This window comes from Oreochromis niloticus, linkage group LG19 (assembly GCF_001858045.2).
Source record: "Oreochromis niloticus isolate F11D_XX linkage group LG19, O_niloticus_UMD_NMBU, whole genome shotgun sequence".
Lineage (NCBI taxonomy): Eukaryota > Metazoa > Chordata > Actinopteri > Cichliformes > Cichlidae > Oreochromis > Oreochromis niloticus.
The window spans coordinates 18,992,396-19,016,807 of NC_031983.2; the positions used below are offsets into that span (position 1 = coordinate 18,992,396).

A 24,412-nucleotide genomic window follows, 5' to 3' on the forward strand; every position below is an offset into this window, starting at 1 on the left:
ACGATACATTACCTGGCAATTAGATGAAGGGCGGAGGCAACGAGGGGAAATGTAGACCATATGGGAGGCTATGTGAGAGGCCACCTGACCCAAGGGGCCCACAACTCTCAAATCAACGCTCCTCGCCAGACTGGACCTGTTTGAAGTCTTACATAATTCTTCGAATACCACCCTCTTCTGCTTTTCTCTCCACTGTGTTTCCAACTTCTTCTCCTCCTCCCCTCTTGCCCTCTGCTTTCCACTCTGAGACCACAACCACAGAGAGAGTTCCTGGCCAAGACAAACACAGCCCTGAATCAAATCAATTTTTGAGAAGTTATGGTGCAACTATTACAGCTTAACACGCTGTCGACAAGCCGCATGAGACGGTCCCCTCACGAGTGTGAGAAGAATGAAGACGGTCACAGCTGTAACTTAAGTGATCAGGCACACAAGAGACAAAACAGTGATTGCCATTGACAAAGTCTTTCTTCAGGTCTCTTTCATATAACATGCATTAGTAATCCTGATGATTATTCCCTGGACGTTTCTCAGTGGAAACAAGCATACCGTGACACAGATCTCTTGTGGTGAGTTATTACAGGGCCTCTCCTTGTGTTTTCCAGTGCTTAAAAAGAAAAAAAAAATCTCCAAACATTTCCTCTGTGAAGGAGCAAAAGTTTAGCCTTATTAAAACAAACATGGGATACCTTATGAGAACTGATTTTCATTTTGGTAAATGCACTTATTTGCTTTCTTGCACCTTATTTATTGAGAGGATCCATAACATTCACGTGTCCGTAAAACATGAAGCTTAGATAAACAAAAGGACAAGAAACAGCCACAGTGACTCTGTCCAAAAGTAACAAAATCTGCCTGTCAGCACTTTCAAGGTTCATTTATTACACATGAGGTCTCTTTTGTTTAAACTGCTGTTTTAAAATAACAAGGAAGGGAGTTTTGCATCTGAGTATTTCTTGGTGGGGTCATGCCATGAAAAGACTCCATACATATATACTCTTAATCACTTATCTACTTATTGCTGGGGGCGCTGGTACACTCCGGACAGGTCATCATGAAAAGACTCACAACTAAGAAATACTCTATAAAAAAACACATCTTTTCCATTGTTTACTGATGGAATAAATATAACATGTTATTACGTTTGTAAGCAGTTCTTTGGCTAGAATCAGGTTTACTTTTTGACTCGCACTCTGCAGACACAAGATTCTGTGCAACTGTGTAACTCAGTGTGTGTAAGTTGAGATCACACACACTGAGTTAAATGACACACAAATTTGAGCAAACTAATTTTAAACTCAGCTAATCATGGGCTAGAGATATGAGAGCATAAAGCGAATAAGCGCACGCAGTGCGTGACGGTCCATCCACCAGCTCGACCTGGCTAGCTGATGAACGGCTCGTGGCCAGGTCTACTCGGATCCAGAAGGGCCAGCAGCAGCTCTGTGGAAATACTGACTCACCAGCATGGGGCCTTAACTCAATTCTCCCTCCTCACAGCTGCACTGGTGGTGGGGGAGAAAGAATTTTATTTCTAAAACACCTCTATTGTTACAACACAAAACATAAAAGAGCTAAAGCAAACTTGCAAGAAAACCAAACCACAGTGTGCAGAGGAATAAATCTCACACCTCACATAAACAAGCCCCAGAAACTAACTCACATTAAACATCAAGCAGCACTGCACCATGGCACCCAAGCCTCCATAAAAGAAAGGAGTGAGAGACAGAAAGCTGTATCATTAAGGTGGTTGGACCACTGGTAGACTGCCGGCCAATTATAAGCCTCTTATTAGACAACTCTGCTCAGAGAACTTGTGGTCTAATCTTATAAAACTTTGAGTACCAGCTCCCTGTGTGCTGTACCACTGGCTTATTAGTTACTGTTCTGTTTTTGGTGCTCTGCTGCGGCAAATTGACTTATACTTTAGACTTACTTAAAAATGCTGTTTCGAGGGAGGCCCTTCTGAATTATAACTAAAAAAAAAGCACAGGGTGAGGCGGCATTGAGGTGTCATTAAAGTGACAGGTTTTTTTCACACTGTTCTGTGCGGTTGATGAAAGCTCAATCTTTCATCAGTCTTGCTCAAACATTGTACTAAGTAATATGTACAGAGCAACAGCAAATACAACACTGAAAGTTAGCTCACGCTTGCTCAAAACAGGTATATAATATCATGCAAGAAAGTTGCAAACACCATCAGTTCGGTGTTTTTGTTTCTTTGTGCATAAATGTTGCAGATTGGAGATCTCCCGAAGACACTTTCTTTCTTTTTGAACCAGGTCATTTCACCTCCAAGCAGAAAAACAGAATTTAATCACTAACATTTTTTTAATCTAACACAGGAAAACAGGAAACAGCAGTGATAAAGGAAGTCGAAGTGAATAACAACAACAGCAATAGCTGTGGTGACAGAGGCATGACAATTTAACTGTTTGAGTCCTTTAAGGTTTCAGATGCTCAAGAAATGTCAAATGAACAGTTGGAAAAGTGCAGATGTTTACATCAACATGTAAACACATGCAGAGGAGAATAGAAGGGAATGGGACTGCATTGCCCTCTAATCATATGACATTTTAGAGCGTTTGCAGACAGCTTGATGTGGGGGCTGGTGCTGAGCATGGAAGCATGTTCTGTTCTGCAAAAAACACTTTTGTTTCAGAACATATGTATATATAAACCTCGGCCATTTGCATGCATTTAACCTTTCATTTGTGGTGAAGAACAATGGCTGCAGGAAAAAGAAGTTCAGCATTACAAAGGGCATGACCACAAAATGCAGATTTGTTTGTATTAGTGGAATAGTTCAACGGAAACCGAGCTAGAGCAGGTAGGCAATACAGCCTCACCAATAAACAGCTATTGAAGGAGCTGGCTCTCTCCAAACTTCACAAATCTGCTTACCAGCAACTGCACTTGTTTTGTTTCACCTATTAATAGCCAGAAAAACTATCTCTATCCTGATGGCACATGAAGGGGAATAGAAACACAGAATAACACTGAATAAAGCAGCTTTTTATCCCAAACTTTATAAAAATGGCATCTTTACTAACAAATAAAGATACAAAGCACTCATTAGCGGAGGTTTTTGAACTTTGGCTACTGTTATGCCAGGTATGCTCCTCTGCCTCTCAGAATGCAAAGCTAAACCAACCACGTTGGAGCTCTAGTGGTATCAATCTTCTCATCTACTTCTTATCTTGAACCTAAAGGCTCTTTTCACAATAAAAATCTCTGAACTGACTCATAAGTGACTAATGCCAGTCCAGCTTACGCCCTAAAGTGGAAGTTGTAATTCTGATAAACTGGAACCATTACAGTTTGTCTCAATGAACAGATACAATTTCACGACAATTTTGATCAGAGTTATTTTTTGTGTCAATTTACCTTTGTGCTTGGACACTAATCACTAGATTACATCTTGTTACTTGTTTCCAGAAAAACTTTGAGGCTGCTTAAAAGGACCGAATATGTGTATTTCCTCAAGTACTGTTTTCATTGTTTTTAAGTGTTTGAATTTTCAAGAACTCAAAGGAAATCTCCATACACGGAAGCAGCTAGCACTTAAACACTGTTTTTATTGAGTTGACAGGCATATAAAAACCTCTGCAATAAAGGCAATATGACTACTATATCTGAACCCCCACGCAAACACGCAGACAACAATGGCAAGGATTAGATCTTAGAATAAAAACACAAGCCAATGTTTCTCACCACCTACACCCCCTGTGTTCACTCTCCAGTCCGGGATTTGGTGTGAATCTGGGTTCCAGCAGCTGTGTCGTGGGCTGCAGAGACCTCTTGGTCTCCAGGCCAAGTTCCATGTCCGCTCTGATTATAGCACTAGAACAATGCGGGCCATTGTGGCACAGTTAGTCTGGAGCCTTTTCAGTTTTCTCCAACATTTCCCTCAAACACAGTCATTCACACATATACACAGAAAACAGCTGGAATGGACTAAAGCACTGAGAGAATCACTTAAGGGTAAAAATGTATGGCATTTTTTCTTTCTTTCTTTTTCTTTTTTTCCCCCTTTTTCTGAATGAGCATGAAATATAGTTGACTCGGTCCCTGGTGCTCAGGCAGCCTGCCAAGACTTGAAGCAGGCAGTTGAAATTCATCGCAGTTAGGCACACACAAAACATGTGCAGTCACATATACGTGCACATGCGCTCATGCGCATACACCCTCACTGCAGGAGACCTCAGGCCACAGGGGAAGAACAATCTCACATGCCACACACTGAGGCTCTCTGCAATTAGACAGTCACTTTATCACACTACAAACTTCTCTCTTTCCATCGCTCTCCCTCCCTCACACACACACACACACACACACACACACACACAGACACACACACATACACACCCAAACAAACACACAGAGGTGTAATCACTCACAAACACACTGCCAAACTCAAAACTGCTATTATCTGTCATTAGGGACTCACACACACACACACACACACACACACACACATATGGTTAGAAACACATCTCGCAGCCTCACATTCTCCATAAGCAGTCAGCTTTGTGCCACTAGCCAGCAAGTTACAGCAAAGTGCAGCAGCATGAGTACAGAGAATCACCATTATGAACAGAGACGTTTTATGTTATGTCTGTCCCTCAAGGGGAAGAGAGGGGAGATCAGTCATGACCTCTTTGCCCCATAGCCTTTGACCCCTTACCCTGGGGGTTCAGTGGTCATGCTGAGAGTCAATGATGTCCACAGGGGTACATAGAAGCATTACCTTCTATATGTGTGCTCATGTCTCCCCCTTCACCCGTACTTCCTGGAGCACATCTTGAGTTCTACTGTTCTGCATGTGGGCTCATTTCAACATGCAACCTAATGCACATAAGTCACTTTTAACACATGGTTACAGGCATGCAGGGTGTATTTATGTATGAAAACACATAGTGTATCCCTCACATTTGCTGTACCCTTGTATTTACAGAGTAAGCAACTCCATTCAAGCAGTCACTGGGAGATAGTTTCGGACCCAGAGACCAAGGCAATGATTAAAATTGTTTACATGAGTTTTTTTTTTTCCTTTCCAAAGCCTACAGGAAGTATGCATGCACTTTTGTTTTGATGTTTACTTTTGTAGGTGTTGGCCAAATTGCATCTGCTGCTTAGCAATTGATATTTTAGGAAATATATTTTATTTTATTTTTAGCTTCCTTTGACACCCAACACATGTGGCCATAACTGAATAAATCATCAACTAAGAGACTCATAGTGTGAACACCGATAGTGATTGGGCAATAAGAGTCATCCTTTATTCTTTCAGGATGTTTTTGACTGTCACAGCAAGAAATAAGATTTGGCTATGATAGCACAGAAAGGCATGGTCAGACTCTAAAGCATGGACAACTGACTCTGTGTATTACCTGATGAAGTTGAGAGATTATTTGAGATTAGCCACAGTAAATGTTGCATTTTTCTGTGGACCGTGATACATCTGATAGAAGTAATTTAAAATAAATTCACTGTATTATCTGAAAGAAACTTACTTTGGGCACAAAATTGAATTTTTAATCAATTTCAAAAGACCCAAGACAATAAAATAGGAAACATAAAGGTTAATAAACAAACCTTTTTTATGTTAGGTCACTAAAAAGCTTTAAGAAGATGTAAAAGGAAGTACATCCTTAACCGTGAAGGGTTCAAAGCGAAAAATGTTCGGGAACAGCAGCTATTTTATTGTAACCAGCTGCAACTTTTTAGTTTCTCAGTTAATCTGATACTTTGTAACTTTTTCTACTTGTTTTGCAACTTGATACAGTTAACTACTGATTCATATCTCAACTCTATATTATAATTATAATGCTAATTTCCACTTACCTTCAAACTAAGCTATTTTTAAAATCCAAAGTAGCTAGTGTAAGAGAACATGATCTGCCCAAGTAAAGGCTGAAGATGTTTTCCTCATCTGCTTCTTTCATATAAAACCAGCGTGTCTCAAAAACATGAACTCAATCTGTGGAACAGGGAGCAAAGCATGGGGGAGTAAAGTTCAGGAGATGACGCCAGAAAAGATAAACAAATGCAGTTCAACTTGACATCATTTCTTTTAGTGTAAACATGCAGATGCAAACAGTCCTAAGACCAGATGGGATGACTTGGAGTGACTTGAACAGATACATAAAGATCATACATCATACATCAGACGTATGGAGTGTGCGTCTGCATGTGTATATGATTATATAAAGCCGTCCATGTTTTCCAGTCTCTAACGGTGCAAATGGAAGCGACTTTGAGTTGAACCTGCCGCCACTTCATATCAGTGTCTCACTCTTCTGATCCGTATAGTTGCCATTAAAGACACCAGAGGTGTCTGGCTGAGTTTGGGATAAGTCTGGCCCTGCCTGTACACCCTGAGCTATTTCTCTTACCCTATAAAGCTGGTTTGGTTTCAAACAGGCTGCTACAGGTCCCCGCATCTGGGATCAGGACTGGGAGACATGGAGCGAATCTTGCCTCTGCACTGCTCTCTGTGTGTGTGTCATTGTGTAATTGCAGATAGTGAAACAGATTTGCTAGAAAGGGCAAACGTGTCGCTGCATGCTGCTAGGATCTGCTGTTTTCTTTTCAGTGAGTAATACTGTAAAATAATCTTTATATAACATCTTCTCAAAACAAAAACAGTATACAGCTACAAAAAATACAAAAAATAAAGGCATTTGGAGTGAAACCCCTAAAGCAAATAAAAGCAAACCTATGTATATATGTAGTAAATATATAAACCTCCAGTGAAGAAGGAAAATGTGTATTCCCTGAATGGCTGTTGAGTTGTTTCTGGAGGTAACTGGCGGTCACTCGATGAAAGTAGTGACGAAGATGATACTGCTTTGGTTCCCAACTGTTTGTCGCAGTCACTTGTAGATGAATAAAGACACTGACATATGTGGAAAATCTCACAAACTACTACACTAGTCGTAGTAAAACTTGAAGAAGTGCAATGCAACCTGAAAAGGGAGGCCGCTTGAGTTTAATGTAAAAGCTGCAACTTTAGAAACATGATGGCTCGAGCACAGAGGCAAAACTTTTACTTTCAAGGTGAACAGCTTCGTTTCCAGTGTGTGTTGCACTTTTCAGTTTCACTACTGTTGGCAAATATTTTGCGAATATTTGCAAAGAAGTCAGCACGTTCCATTCCAACTACTGGTTGCCGCAGCAACTGGTGTGACCAATGTACAAAGCAATCATAAGGAAGGTGTCCAAGCAGCACCATATACCTCTCTGTGACCAGTTTCACAATAGTGACTTTCACAACCTCAAAGAACCCTCCTGAACTGGTCACAGAATGCATGTTTCTCTCTAGCAACTGGAAGTTTCTGGGCCTGAGGCTTTAACAATCTCTTTTTTTCTTATCTCTCCCTTTGGCACTTTTTTCCATTAAAAAAAACATAAAATAAATAAAGCTTACATACTAACTAGCTAGTTAAGGGGTAACAAGCTTTCTAGCTCAATTAACACATTTACTATTATCCCCAATAGGGCAGATGGGGCAGAGAGATGTATAAATAATATAATATCCGAATTTAACAGGGAGCCAATGTTGTCTCCTCCAAATTATTTGATAATTATTCTGTTAAATACTAAGACTATTAGCCATATTTCTTCTGTGTTGGTTGATTTTGCTTTAATTATATAGGGGTGCAGTAAATTACAGCACACAAAAAGATGATTTTTATCAGGGTTTCTTAAGAAATTAGGTCAACCACCAGGGCGTGTTTTCTTGTTTTACTTACCTTATCAGGAGAGCGATTAGAAGAATTGCTCACAACTTTCTTAGTATGAGTATGACTAACCTGCATGACAAAGCATAACATCTACTAATAAAATTACAAATTTGCCACTAGGTGCATTTGTTAGATCCTGAAACCCTCGACTGGCACCTGATCGTTGTCTTTCACAGGAGGTTCCCCTAGTGTTGTGGAACATTAGCTGCTGAAATTTCCACTTTCCAACCACTTTAGAAATAATTCTGTCACACTGGTTTGACACCTGAGAGTGAAAGATGAACCTTGACCTTGGAAACACCGGTAAACAAAACAACTTCAAAACCACAAATTCCATTTCCTGACTAAGCTGGAGCATTAAACCATATCACAAAACCAAGATAAAACAGTATTACAAACACTTTGAATGAAATCAAATCTAGCTAAATAACAAACAGATTTTCCTCTTATGAATCAAACCATTGGACAATGAAGTCTATGCTTTTAAACACAGTTATAACATGCCCCAAATGACTTTTTTCAACTATATTTTTGATTTAGTGTTTCTTTTTTAGTCACAAATGTTTACAGTAACCATGGAGAAGCAGTTTTACAGGCTTCTTCTTCTGACAAACATGATGGAAAAGTATATTTGTGTATAAAGAGTTATATTTATATTGTATTATATGTAAGTAATACATTTTAAACTGGTAAACAGTTGTAAGCTGTGAGTGGAAATGAGAGAGTGTGGCTCCTAATATGTCTGTGGTGAAGATTAATAAGAATAAAAGCTGTAAACATATATTTCAACCTAATAATAATGACATAAAATCAGAGCTTAGCCTTTCTACTCCTCTGTCAGGAGGTGATTGTGCAAGGCACCCTTGCAGCAGACACCCTATGACAGGTTTGATAAGAGTTGATGGACGTGATTGCACTTCATGCCTCGGGTCCTCGCAGTTTGGCAGGGTTGCAGTCAGGCAGGACCAGACAAGCTGCAGCTCACAAGAAAGGACATGATCACGTGATCGCAGGATAGGATTTGTGAAAGAGTACAATAAAACTGCCTTTTCTAGAAGGGTCAGAGAACAGGGTCGTCTAACTCTGCAGCTGCCTCAAGTAGTTCAAATGAGTTCAAGTGCAGTAATCACCTCATTTACCGCAAGCCCGTTTACCTCAAAGAAAACGTTTTTAATTACATGCAGTCACATGTTGCACGAGTAGCATGATGTGCACTGTGCTTGAACAGGATAAAAACAACACATACAGTTGGGTGTGTCTGAATTATTATCCCCTTCATAGAAATTTCTCTGACCACAATCAGCAAATACAGGTATCTTCTTTTGTTGCCAAAATTGTGTCATACTCTTTATTTGCACAGCTCATGAAGAAGTAACTCATGCTTAATCTGTCACTCCTACAATTAGGACATGAAAGATTCAGAATTCAGAAAAGCGCTAGCAGACAAGTGAAAGAGATTGTTGGTATATACAGACTGCATTTATTGGGTCATTACTGGCTTCATAACACCCAATTTATCATGTTTTAGATAGATTATTTAAAAATACTACAAATACTGGTGAAGATTTTCCACACAGAGTAATTTAAAAAGTATTTAGACTGTATTTTCTTTTATTTAGCAGGAATGTCAGCTGTTGGTGGCAAATTAATTTTTGATCTATAACTTAATCAAAAATGTGTCAGTGTTTCGTTTTAAGACTTCAAACCCTTAACAGAAAGAAAATGATGGCCACACGTGAGAAACTGAAGCAGGGTTGCCAACGCTCACACTTCAGATGTGTGAACAATGCTTTTAGTGTCATTCTCTTAGAGTTATGCTGTCCTAACAAATTTCACATGCTATATAAAGAGATAAGAGAAGCATCAAAACAAAACTAGATCGACTCTAACAGATGTTTTTTTTTTCTTGACATCAGTCTTGTTCTACTTTTCAGCACCAAGGTTGGTCCATCAATAACAGACCTCAGTCACATGGGCCCAGAGACTCCTCAGGGACCTCCGGCCACAGTCTGGTCTCTGGGGAAAAATTAGTATTCCCGCAACCCCCAGTAACCCCTCAACTGGTTGGCGAGAGGACAAGCGGGATGCTGCACGAAAAACCTCCATGTGATTAGGTTGGTTACTAGCTGGTTGCCGTGGTCACCCGTGGTTTGCGTGAAAGACGATGACTTGTCTGAAGACAGCATTCATTTACTCTTAAAGCTATAGTGAATCTGTGAAAAGTGTGATGCAACCTGAAAACATCTGCTTTCAAAGTAAAACTTGGGCCTTACCACAGTGACCAACACATTTCAAAAGGCACAACTTTTACTTTGAAGTTTCACCACCACTTAGCGAGGAGTTTGCGGGTGTTTGCAGACAAATTAGCATCTTTAATATGAACTATAGTAACTACAGCAATCTGCTGTGACTACTAATCTTCTAGCAACCGAAGCAATCACCAGGAGGTTTTCAGTACCTCTTTGCGAGCAATTGCATGCTAGTGACTCACAGGGACCAGTTGTGAAATATAGATTCTTTTTACGTCAGAGCTGGTGTTTGCCAAATAGTTGCTGACAGGTCTCTAGGCCTTGAGACTCATGACTTAAGGCAGTGAATTCGCTTAGGACCGAAAGGTAAATCACAGTCTACAACTGACAAGACACGTGAGCTGTCACATACACAAACATAGGTATATAATTAAAGAAATTAACATTATTACAAACTAATAAAACTGTTTAATGAGGAGATTTGAGCTGATAAACACTAATGAATTAACTGTGGTATTATTGTGCTGTGGAACATAGCATCAAGGCTAACATTACTAGCTTGACACAGCTAATAGAACAACTACAAAGTGGATGTGATGGCTCTAAGTGGGACTTTTTTTTTTTTATCTTTCTTTATTTTTTAACATAACATTGTCACAGTGTAATAAAATGTGAAGTGCCCTGGCTGGCAACAGTGGGTTAGCTTACTAGTACAGGTCAAAAGCTAGTTAGCCACAAATGCTAACGATTGTAGATTTTACTATGTTAGAGCAAATCTAAACTAAAAAAGAAAAAATGTTGAAAATCTTCATTATATATATAATTCCAAGCGGGCATGTTTAACATGTTTAACAAATCTGAAGTTGTTAAGCTGCAATCAGACACCTCCTGTAAGAGAGTGTTTAGTGAACACAACCGATAAGCTAATTTCTCTAGTATAACTGTAAAGTAGGTAAAAGACCGTTCCCAGAAAATTAGCTCTCTTTTTCTTTCATGTAGCCAATTAATTCAAAAAGTAGGCCTGAGTAATTCTGTCATCAGTGTTACAGTTTATAGCCCCGAGACAGTTAAAGCTAGTGAGGGCGTTGCTGTTTTAAAGAAGAGATAACTCAGTCCATGACAAAGGTGTTTCAGTGCCGAAACATGCCTGTGTACGCTTCCTTTATTTTGACATAATAGAAAAATCAATCAACAGGAGAAGGCCGTGAGGTTTAAGGGAGGAGCTTGTGAGGGTTTCTGCCAAGGAAACGTGTTTCAACAAGGAGATTGTTTAAGCTTGTCACATATGACCTGGTTGCTAAACAAAATAACAGTTTCCACGCCCAAGATCTCCCATTCTGCCAAGTGTATGTGTTTGTGCATGCTGTAATTGGATGGCAGTGTGTGTTAGGCATATATCTGGTTTCTAAATGTTTTCAGCCAGATTCTAGGGGCTTTGAAAAGAGAAAGAGAAAGAGACCGTGCCCATCCATCCTCCACCCGATTTCCACAGTACATTTCAGTTTCTTACCGTAAATGTGTGGTTAACCAGAAAAAGCTGTCTGTGGGGCCAGAGCAAATCTTGAGGGAAGTGCACTTTGAAAAATCATATTTTTTGGTAAGATCGGGGGCATTGTGGATTTGCTCCTGCTAAGGCTCCGAATCGCCCAGGGCTGTGATGATTATTATTATTATTTGAGTTGTGCATTTGTACGAGGATTACGCTCATATATGCCGCCTCTCTTTTGCTCCTTTGCTATACACGAGCGCAGATATTGAGTCGGCTGAAAAGAGGAGGCTAGAGGGTAGCTGGAAAGATAGAAGGCCAAAAACAAGTCTGTGAATGAAAGAAACAGATAGCAAAAGGAAAGGAGTGTGAAGAGGGAATGACAGAACCAGCACGAGTGCGCAGAGAAGGGGTTGGGGGGTGGGTAGAGGAGGAGGGAGTGACTGAGCATTGCTTTTCAAGAGCACAGAGAACAAAGGCTCTTTTGTGCGTAGTGCTGAGAGAGTGAAGTGGAGCCAGGGCTTAGGGAGTGTTTAACAGTGTACACCGACTGCATTCCTGCAATGTGATTACAAGACGCTTTTAATTTATACTCAGGAAATGGACTTAACTCTTTCCTTTCCTTGCATTCCCTTACACTCTACCTGTTCTTGTTTCCCTTCTTAATTTTGGTTATTTGAGTCTTTTAATGAGCTCAGTTTCATCCAGTTAAGTCCAAACAGAACAGCAAATCGTTTTAAATCAAACTTAAAGAGGCTTAAAACTATAAACATCCATAAACACAGTGTATTATCGAAGTTTAACGGACTTCTTGAATACATTTCCTTCCTCGTTCATCAGCCAGTTATTCTTAAACATTTGCAGTGTTAATGTTTGTGCACTTGCTGGCAGAAAATGCTGTGTTTCTTGGTCCATTACAGCCACCGCAATACGGATACAACGCTGTGCTGTATAAAGCTGATACGGCTAACATGTTACCTCATCAGACATCCTGCAGGAAACATTAACATTCACTTAATGGCGAATGCTGGTATAATAAACACATCAGCCGCAACATTACAACCATTACACCCCGTCTGACCTGTCAGGGCACAGACACGGGACATCTGGAGGTGTCCTGGATCTGGGGAGTTTCAAAGCCAGGTCAACGGTTCTTGAGCACTTTTTGCAGAGCGGTGGTTATGAAGAGTGGATTTGTGTTAATACCATCAGCATTCAGGGGTTTTAATGTTGTGGTTATTCGGTGTATGTGGCTGTTTAGCTGCTTAATGCTTCACCACCTTCACCACTTCATTGCAATCTTCAACTTTTAGTAGGCAAAGACAGACAGACAGGCATAAATAGACAGATAGGATAGATAGATACATGAGTACATACATACAAACATATTGAAAAACAACAGTTTCTGCTTTCACACTAAAAATATCCCAGCATTGTTTACAGCCAGAGTGCCAAAACATATTTCTGCCTTCATTATCCAATTTAGCAAATGACATTTGGGCCTCACAGTCTCCTGACTTGGCTTGCCGAGTCAGATTTTCCTGCTGAAGGTGAAACAAGAGAGGGGAAAATCTGGAGGATCTGAAGGTTGAGGTCAGGGCATGTGGACGTCAACCTATGGCCTTGCTGCTGCAAAAAAAACAACCCAAAAAAACAGTCCCTGCCTGGAAGTGATCATCACAGCTGCTTGTTATCAGGAGGGAAACATCTGATCTCAGATCATTGGCTTTCCTCCTCCTTCTCATCACTCTCTGCTTCTCTATCGAGTTGGGACGGAGACAAAAGTAAAATCTTGGTGTATCCTCCTTCCATGAGACTGGCCACTAACTGCTTCTTTTACAGCACACTTCCTCTCCTTTTTGTTATTCCACCCCTCACCCCACCACCCACTGTATTCATACATTCAGATGTAAGCTAAAACTCCTGCTCTGCAGCCTCGCATTTCTCCCTGCTTCAAATCCTCCTCCTTGCTGAGTGATTTACTTTTTTTTCTTCCCTCCCCTTTCTCTCTCGACATCTTTGCTCAGACCTCGTTCCAGTAATGAGGCTCTGCATTGTCCAACTCAATCTCAATCTTCCATCAAACGCTGAGGAAAAAAAAAATATTTCACTCAAAGTAAAGAAAACCAGGGGTGGGCTGAGAAAGAGAATGCATGAAACAAGAACAGAAAAACTTTTTGAAAACTCTTTTAAAAGCAGAAATGGCCAGCTTCCCACCCACCACCAGATTAGCTTTTCTTCAGAAAGACGGTATAAAGATTTAATTAGCCAACCGTTTCTGTAAGGCTCAGTCTTTCCTCTCCTTTTTTCTTTTATCTGTATTTCAATATGCCCACTCTGCATTTTCCAGACCACCTAAAAACCTTAGCTCCATCATTCTGTGTGTGTGTGTGTGTGGGTGGGTGTGCCCGTGTGTGTGTGTTCTTTTCTTCTGCCTAATCAGAAATGCAGGTCTTTAGTGAATGGAAGGTTTAAAAGGGTGATCTGGGTGAGGAGGGAAAGGGTTTCAAATTGGGAAGGAGGGTGAAGGGGGTGTTACAGTATATTGTCCATCAAAAACAATGCAGGTTTTATATTCAGCAGGGATTAAGCATCCTATCAACACATCTGGAGTGTGTGAAGAGCCACATGAGGAGCTTGTGATTGTGTATATGTGATGCACATAACTAGTTTTATATGTATGTTCATGTGACTGGACACATTTATCATTTGTTTTGACTGCATTGACACAAATACAGCTATATCAGAAAATGCATGTTTCTTTAAGCTTCTCTCATCTGTACTATTTAACCCCAATGATTTTATACATCAAAGGATCTTTACATGTCTGTTGATGAGTACTATTTGCAAGGTAAAAGTTCCATAAAAACTTCCATTAAAAGCCTCTGTAGCATGCATCACAAAGCTGCTCAGGGCAAAGACTAGATTTAGCACTAATGGTAAAATATATGCAAATCGTCACGCTAACTGTCAGCAGTCAGGCATGATTTGGGGTCATGTATAGCCTTTTTCCAACAATATGGTGCCAGTGCCTAATCTAGAACCAGTTGCATCCATTTCCATCAAAAAGAAAAAAGAAAAAAAAAAAGACTGGTGTGCCACAAAATTACTGGGGCCAAAGTTGAAACAACTAACGTTAGTGGTTATGGTCTGGGCTACCACAAGAAATTCAGCATGATTGGCAGATGCACCGGGGCAGAACTGAATCTGGATGGGCAACATTCTGATGGAAGGAGGTGGTCTGCTTCGTGTCTTGAACAGAAAGAAGAGTGTGTGAAATTAAAAAAGACAAGCCTCTGGGTTCTGCTCCATCAGACCCAGTATAGTTGTGCCAAAAATCTACAAACTGCTGATGTATGATTTTTTGCACAAGCTCAGAAGAGACTTTGGTGGCCTGTAGTGCCCTGACAGTATTGAACTCAAAGTGTTTTTACCTTGTAAAACAAAGCATTAGAGATCTGATCTGGTGTTTCCATAAGAATACCTAAATGTCCAAATAACTAAAAGTGATTGATTGGTTAAAATAAAACAAAAAAGCAGATACAATAGTCATAGAAACTTGGTAATGATACTTTGAAAGCTGAGTCACACATCCACTCCTTTACCTTTGTACCATCTTCAGATTAATATTAAAACTGAAAATATTTACACTGATGACTTATGATAAGTCATCAATGACTTATCATACTTATGATAAGTCATCAAGTCTAAAATGCACCTGAGGTTTGAGGTTGAGAAGCAAAAGAGTGAAAGAAAAAAAAAAAAGGAAAGCGCCAAAAGAGCTGGACAAGTTTGGAGGAGACAGCTCAGTGTGCCGGAGGGTCTGTTTTGTCAGTTGAAGAGCAAAGCAATGGGGGAGTAAAGGCGGGAGGACGGTGGGTGGGAAGGAGGCACAGTGAAAGTTAGTCTGTATGAAAAGTTTTTTTTCTTTTTTTTTTCCACATCAAAGCTCGGCCTGGCAATAGAATTAAAAAGAAGCAATCTGCATTTCCATAAGCTCCTCCTGACCCTCCTGCAACCTCCCCTAACCACCACCCCCTTTTCCACCCCACCTTCATTTTCCTCCCACACACCTCAGCTAACCAACAACCATTCTCCTATTTGTGCCAGCAAGACCATGGTCATTTATTATGTTATTTTACCCAAGAACTCCTGTCCTGATCCACCTCTACCCTGACCCTTCACCTCTTCTGACACCTTTCTGAGTTCAACCCTACACCAGTTTTAGGTAAGTACTCTCAAATGGGAGAAACCTAAATCAAATAAAATCATCTCCATAGAAAAGTTCCCTTTTAATATATTAGACCCCTTCAGGAAAGAAAGAGAACAGTACAGTTGCATAACTGTATCCCTGCATAATATTCAAAGATATATCACCGAGGCACAAGCTTGATGTCACATATCGATGAAATTTTCTAACTAAGCCCCATTCTGTAAATGAGCACATTTACCAGAACATAAACATTTCAGAATACAAAAATTTGATGGTTTGTGCATGTCTGTGTCTAACTCATCACTTCATGGACTTAAATCTGTCTATCATTCATTTCCACACTGTATTAAGTGTCAACATGACATCTCCAAGACTACATTATCAAATAGTGGATAAATTAGGGCAAAAGAAAAGAAAATTATTCCAATAATTTACTCTACAGGAAACTGTTCTAGTTTGGCTATAGTGCTAATTAGCAAATGGTTGCAAACTAAAATGCTAACATGAAGTTGAAAAAGGCAATATATAAGCTAAATATCAGCACATTAGTATGGTCACTGTCAAAATGCATGTAGCATTTAGTTCAAAGCAGTGCAGTACCAAGGACGAGTTCAGGATTTGCTTTAAAATCTCTTCTGAATGTCTTGGTAGCTAGCTAGTTGATGGTCGCCCATCATGCTGAAAGATGCTGACTAGTAGACTTTACTCTAAAGGTGAACATGCTATGTTTCCATATTGCGGCAGATTTTTTTTCACTACAGCTTAGAAAGTAAATGGTTAGTGTCTGAAGACAGGTCGTCATCTCCCATGCAGACAAGCAACTGTAGCAACTAGCGACCATCTACTAGCGACCAATCACAAGCAAGCTTTTGATGAGGCACCGTCTTTGCCAACAATTTAACCTAGCGACACACTCTCTGCAGTCATTCAAGATGCTGACTGCGCACTGCTGGAAGCAGATGACTTTAGTAACTGCCAAATGGTGATTGGTTGACAAGTAGGGTGCAATAGAAAAGGGAGTGATAGCGGAGTTTACTGGGAATAGAGGAACTACAAAAAATCTCCAAAGATTAAAAAAAAAACCACTTGGTTTCACAGCTCTTTTTATGTTATAACTTCAGTCTCCTTCTGACTCACGGACCAACAACAACATGTACAAATCAAACATGCTTTGTACACTGCCACCATCTGACAACAGAACTCACTGCAGGCAGACGGCTAGTCGCTAAGCTGGAGCGGACAGTGAACGTGCTCCCTCTGCTCGACCATAAAATCAGCTTAACTAACATGACTTCCTCAACTGTTCCATTATAATTACAACGACTGCTAGCATAGCTTTAGACTCTTACTCCTTTCACCTCGTAAGTGAAATTTCTATATTTTAGCATGAAGAAGATTATTGAAAAGAGAGATGAATAATCATCTAAACACATAATTGGCAGTGTCAATACTGTCTACATGTAAACTGCACGTTTTTAACTGGATTAGACTCACTGTACTGGAATTATTTACTATCCTCAATCGCAGTACTTATATCAGGCATTCAAATATAAGACGGTTTATAATTTGTTTTTTTTTTTATTTAGATAGCACTGCAATTACTTGACAGGTGTAACCTGAAAAACCTGATCAACTGAACTCAATGGAAAAAGCCACTATAAATATAGAGAATCCTCTGTACACATAGGTACAATAACAGCTGTACATATTCATCTAAATATATGACGGGTTTTAGCTGTGGGGGATAAGGGGAGTGCTTGTTGAGGTAAACGACATCATGCTACAAAATTACATGTCTGCTTGCTTATTTCCCCGTACATGTTACATTTGTTTGTTCTGACTATTGCTGGATTGTACTGGTTTTTGTTTGTTTTGTTTGGTTGATACTGTGGTTTCTGTTGGTCTAGTTCAACATTTTGGGCCACTGCCAGCTCTCCATTGCCACTGACTTTTTTGTTCACTGTTTGTTAGTGGCTTCCTGATTAAAATCAGCCCCATTTTTCTCGGTTAAAATGCTAAGAGGAAAATGTTTTTGACCACAAATTCACCTACTTGGGCCAATGTGACATCTAAAGTCTGACCATGTAGCAAAAATACTGCAACTGACTTCAAAAAGGTTATGCTAAGGTTATGGCTTGGATATGTTTTGAGATTTGAACGTGTACTTGTATATTTTAGTTCTGTTAATCCCGTTTTTACTAGTGACTTTGCACAGCCATGTTTTGGCATATAAAAAAGCCAAGTTGCTATATTTGTCAACCTTTGCTGCCTGCAATGGGCCTCCCACACATCATCTTTTTCAAGGTCTGATCTTTCATTGTCTGTAGGTGTTTATAGATCTAGAAAGGGCAAACCACAAATGGAGACTATCTATGAGAGGCTGATGGTCATGGCCAAAATGTGGGTTTCCATCTCCATCGCTGGAGACTTAAACCTTGAAAGAACTTCCTTTGGGGGTCTAAAATAAGAGCCAGCATAGCTGTGATGCATTGGGTACCGCACACGGTGGTTGGCTAGAGTGATGTGGTTGGAAAGCACAAACAGGGGACGACAAATGTCAAGAGAGAAAGTGTTTACGACACTACGGAGGTAATAAGATAGCGAAGTAGGACGTACAAGACAAACACAAGTCAAAACGATACCATCATTCAACCAAGATGCTGAATAAGCATCATGTTTTATGGTTTAAGCTAACCAGAACTATAGCATAAGAATAATAATCATTGGATCTTAGAGTCCTTTTTCTAAATTTGAATGAGCTTAACAGCCTATGTAGCCTTAGTCTTGATTTCACTCACATAAAAACCTTGGATAAAAGATTATACACTTGATAATATTGAAAGTATAGTATTAGATTTTGAACTTTATGTGGATAATATGAATATAAATTTTTGTCATCACTCAACAAACAGTTACCTGTATTACCCCCTGCCTCAGTTCAAGGGAAAAGTTAGATGAACAGAAAAGTTGCAGAAATAATCAGCTGCCAAGCTGTTTTGCAAAAAAGATGATTATGATATTTGGGAAGGTACACAAATCAACAGTTTTTACTGACATTTTGGAGAGATAATTTATCTGAAAATGACTCTGTAGTGCATCAGCGTTTTTATAGTGAAATATACTGCTTGGCCAAGACTATGCTGTTTACTTTGTAGGAAAGATTATGCAAGTTGACGGTGAAGTTTACTGCAAGGGTTACTCTTTAATTAATTAGGATTATATGGCTCGCTAGAGGCAAACAAGCTGTTATATTATATACAGCTATAAATACATGATATACTATTCGAATCCTTTATAAATCAAATATGCTAAATTGCAGCTAATTTATAAATCCAATATAAATCCACCAGCTATGGAGTAAAATATCTGCCTGTGCAGTTTCTAAATACGTTGAATAAGTTCACTGGTTAGTTGCTAAGATTGTGCTATAGAGATATTGTGGTTTATTTTTTTCTTGGTTTGGTTGGGTTTTTTAGACTGTGGTTAGGAAAAGAGGGTTTGGACCCATGATGGTTAACCAGACTTAGAAAGCCCCATATGAGTGAGGGAAACTATAGAGGTCGGTTAATTTTTATATCTGATAATCACTATCAGTTGGCTCTTTCCTATTATTTCTTTGTTGTTTCTCTTTCCTATTCTAGTGAAAAATTACTCATTCAAGTAGTGTAAATTTAGAGCTAGGCTAACGTATGTAGACATATTTCTGATATGCACTGATATTGCTTTTTTCTTACATTACGAATGCAAAGTTGCTAAATGGTGAAGTAGAGTCAAGTAGTGTCTTCAAGCTGCAAACTAGCTTCTGAAATACCTTAATGGAAAGTTAATAAACAACAACCTCATCATGTTCAACTTTCAGTAAATCTCTGATACAAGAACTGCAAACATGTGACCTGGAAAGTGTAGCAATGTGAAAGATCCTAAAACTGAAATGAAGATGTGTACACACTGATAATAGCGCTGCAGCAAGTTTTTCAGTTTCAGAAGTTTATCAAGTCAGTAAAGTAGAATATGTATCAATCTCTATGTGATTGTTTTGACAAGACAGAGTTCTGAAATCACCAAGTCCAATTTATATCACTGTGTCCCAGTAAAACAATGACCTCATGGTTCAATCATTTGTCTTCCACCTGGCAACAAAATCAGCTAACTTGCAATTTTCAAAGCTTTCATTTTCTTAAAGTGCTCTTATAAAGCAAGAGTTTTCCAGGGTTTCTGAAGGTCTTTCGGTGTGTTTGGACATGGACCGCTTTTTCAGTCCAGTCTGTGTACCTCACCACTTTCAAACAAATGCTTTGTTATTTGTTAGGCCTCTTAATGCTGGCCTATGTATCATTCAAGCATATAAAAGACACCACACTTAAGGGATGATCAAGTAATTCATCGCTTGAAGGTTCTGTCTATACATAACAAACAAAGAACCAATTTTAAACTATATCTTTACGCACTTTGTTTAGATGAATCTACAAAACATACCAAAGATCACATAACTTGACATACAATTATATTTTTGCAGCACAAGTTGATCCCAAAGAGCTAATAGCTTAAAGTGTGGCATATACCCGCGTTATCTGCAATGTGAATGCAATGAAACTGAATGAGTGGGGGAAAAAAGAAGAAGTGAAGGGTCTAAAAATCTGTCTACAGCAGATGAAAATTATCTGAAAGAAAAAAGACATCACACACAACCTGTGATCCAGCTAATATTGTGGTGGTGTTGGGGATTCTGTCACAATCTTTGAAACTATGAAAAGTACCATCAGATTTTGATCTGACCTCAACATTATGGAAGCAGTGTGTCAGTATCTTGACAGAGAATTGAAAAAAAAAAGGCAGCCAACATCCAAAGAAAAACTTTGACTGTCCTTCAGAAAGTGTGGAGAACTATTCCTGAAGACTACTTAGAACATTACAAGATAGCTTACTTAAGTGAGTTCAGGCTGTGTTGAAGTCTAAAGTTGGTCATACCAAGTCTTGGCTTTTAAGTTCATTAGAAATGTACAAACTCAAAGCAGAAGAAAATAGATGGATGGATGGATGCGCATGTTTCACATGTTTTAGATCACTGCACCTAGTTTCCATTTTCCTAGGTAAATTTTCCAAAAAAGAAGCTTTTTAAAGCATCTGCTTTTTCTAAAGTTGTTTTTGCATGTTCCTTTTAAAGACAATTACTAAGATTATTAAATGAAGATGTCTGGTAAAACTAAAAGCACGTGCCTGGCACACTAACCTGATAAGGACGTTTTGGAAACTCCAAGTGAAAGTCCCTCTTTATTTATTTTCTGGCTAAGTCAGTAATCAGTCTTACATTTTAGATCTCTTTTGAAACACGGTGTACACATTTGAAAACACCCCCACAACCACTTCTCTGTTTAGACAATAGCAGGATTTGGAAAATACGGGTGCACTCGTCCAGATTTCATGCTTCCTCAATCACAGTGGAGAGGTGTTGACCCCGGCGCTGCTGTGCTAGCTCTCGAGATACTCGGCTCAATTCAACCCTTAAGGCCCTAAAATATGAAACACCCCATTGTGTACAAAACAACTCTGTCCTCTGTGTCTTCTTCCTCCAAGCCGCTTTCGTCCTCTCTATCTTTACAGTGTATTGAATTCTCAGCCATCACTCATGCGACTGACACTGGAATGTGTTGGTTGGCATAGTTCACTCAAGAGGGATTTTCAGGCAAAACACTATTCAAATGAGGTGCAGTTTTGTTTTGGAACTTCTAATACACCTGTCATTTATTAAGTGGCAGAATAGGTCAACGGACTTTTGTCTCTGGCATGTAATCAAAAACTTATAAATATCCAGTTTCCACAAGAGCAGTTTACCATCGCAGAGGCACAAAGGATGGCTTTAAATGACTCCAAATGAGATGAAATCGGTAAACCGCTGCAATTGTTCAGTTGCCTTTTAGTGACTCAACAGTTGGACTCTTTATTGACCACAACACTGATCAGAGCACTAATGATAAAAGAAATGAAGAGCAACAGACCTTGTACCAGCAGAGCAAAATGGGGTTTGCCAAGGCTCAGAAAAACCAGAAGTCTTTGTAATAAAAGACTCAAAACCCTTGTTTACTTCATCAAAACAACAGGCTGAAAACGCAAAATGTCCCGTTCCAAAAAGACAAAAGAGCCACATGTATTTTATTTACGAAAAGCTGAAATGGGAATGAATAATAGATCAGTTCAGGCTATCCTAACATAACCCCAATGAGGAAACGGGGACATTATGGCTTTTAGACAACATTTTAAACAACAAGAATACCTGGTAGCTACCTTAGATGGTAGTGAAGCTCTAAAAATAGATATGGATCTTCATAAATAGGAGAGAGCATTGTGGGCGTGTCGCGGTTCACCTCAGCTTGGATTCCATTGGTTGAAGAGTGCCAAACCCTTGTATCGTACGAGCCTAGGCAGGGCCAGGAAATCTAAGGGTGGCTTTAGTGTACAGATCAAAAACAAGGCTGAGCTTGGAGCCTACAATAATTGACTGCTCCCTCACTGCTCCACATTTAACACCTGCTCATTGTTCTTGCTCAATGAGACTGTGGAAATGTTGACTGCGAGGACTTTTTTTTATACATGTGACTCTTGTCATTAACTCTTAATAGCAGTTTTATGTTAAAAAAATATAAGGATGGATACAAAATTCCAACAACAGGTGATACAGATCCTCGGAAGTTAGTGAGGATTTTTTTAAACCAAAGAGCGTGTACATTTTGATTTAAAGTCATCAGGTTGCTGCAAACAAAAGTTCAAAATCTAATGCTGCACTTCCTTAAAACTTAGTTCAAAGCCTGGAGTAATTTGAATTTAGGGGGTTTCTGATTGTTTTGTTTTATTTGCCATCACAGTGAAGGATTAAATGTTTACATTCACAGCATTTAAAGAGGGTACTGAAACCTCTCCCACTTGTTTTCACTTTACTGTAGTCCCTTTCCTCTTTCTCAGATTCACAAGAAACTTTTTCCACTGAAAGACCACAAAACACTTTACTGTGGGTGTGTTTTGTTCATCCCACCATACTGATTAGCATCCTATAAAAAGCAACCAATATAGAGTATATCAAACATATATTTAAGAAAAACTGCATCCAATTTCATGTTAAAGCATAACTTTTCTGATTCACAGTCTTACCCGGCAAATACAAATAACACATCCCTTCCCCCTTGCTGTAAGTCAGACGTGCAATGCATATTGAATGCAAAGTACTTTTTAAGGGTATTTGCAGCACACGGTGCAAGAAAAAGGGAAAGGTTTATGATTTGCAAAGCACTAATCACAGTAGTAACTGTAGCAGTGTCAGGATGCTGGTTACTGTCACTTACGGAGCTCTAAAAACTCTATCAAACGCTACACAACTGAGAATATTTTCTTATTTACCAGCGAGAGAAAGAGTGACATGAGCTTCACTCTCCAATAAAATCCCCTAAATCACCGCCCTACGCACACCTGGGAGTAATTTGCGAGCAGTATGGGCTCTGATGAATCCGTAACAGATTTAGATTTAACAATCCAAATTGGATGGATTACACAAACAGAAGACAAGTGCGCCTCCTTGCCTGGTTTTGCCCCATCTTTGTTTAACCGTGATACCGCTGCCACCTTCATCATCACCATCATGCCCTTCCTCCCAATACTCAGCTGACCTGTGACCCAACCTTCCACATCATTCACGGGTCATCAGTAAGAAGAAAGGAGATTTAACGGCTAAGTTGGCTCGGGAAGGCCCGTGGAGCCTGGGGCCGAGCACGTCTCGGAGAATTCCAATCTTCAGCTGACTCCCCCTTTTCTTCCCCTCCCACTGCGCTTTTCTGTTCCCAGTGAGCACCAGAGAGAAAACATCTCCCCTCATTTTTGAGGATGATTATTGGGGCTGGAAAGCACGTCTGTCAGGAGTCCACTGATGAGGAACAGAGACGCCAGCTCTCTCAATGCACGATCTTGGAGAGGCACAGCCAATGATCTGTGGGGAAAAATAACTTCAAAGAAGAGTCTGATATTTTAGAAAACACGCACATTTGCTTTCTATCAGCACCTCCTAAAGGGCAGTAATTAAGCTGATGTAAGTTGTTCTATAACATTATTCTGTGATCAGTGTTGGGTAACTTAAACTTGAACACCCCTTCTTATTTCCTTGCCCACTTTAGTCATATTATCCATAAGTTGTGCAGCAGCTTGTAGATGTCCTTGATCAAATTTGAATTAGAGCTCATTGCAGTTGACAGACACTGAATGTTCTTCATGCACAATTTGCATTTCACTGCTCTTGCCTTTTATTTAGCCAAAAAATTAAAAGTAACATTGGCCATTTTAATGCAGCTGCCTTCAAAGTGCATAGAATGCAACAGAAGCTCGTAGGGAACAAAGGGAAATACAGCAAAACTTTAAATTGTGTATCTGACAAAGTAACTTTAGTAACTGATTAGTGCAAAACTAACATGCTGTGTTACTAATGAGTTACTTTATAACAAGTTACTCTCCCCCCAGCACTTTCTAATACCAAATACGCCGCCACAAAGTCTGGATGCAATCACAAACTAAGCCAGTTAAGATGTTACCCATCAAAGTGGCAAAAATGCACCATACTGAATTTAGAGGACCACAATTGTTAGTAGGCCTCAAGAAGTTCCTGATCTCAGCCAAGAAGTCCGGTACACAGCTTTGTGGAAAATCCCAGCCTGTCATTTCTACTCTTCAGGTTTCTATG

General features: G+C 39.6%; 1 long non-coding RNA gene across 11 annotated transcripts in view; it reads right to left on the reverse strand.

The window, feature by feature from the left end:
* Positions 1–24,412, reverse strand: part of LOC102080533 (uncharacterized) — a 130,999-nt gene that overhangs the window by 63,340 nt on the left and 43,247 nt on the right. The window contains exons 1-2 of one of the 11 annotated variants that reach the window (XR_003215336.1): positions 6,399–6,736; positions 13–270 (exon numbers count right to left, since the gene is read on the reverse strand). The exons of 3 other annotated variants lie outside the window; for them this stretch is intronic. This is a non-coding gene — a long non-coding RNA (uncharacterized LOC102080533). 7 more of the 11 variants (XR_003215345.1, XR_003215338.1, XR_003215337.1 and 4 more) reach the window with 7 other exon arrangements.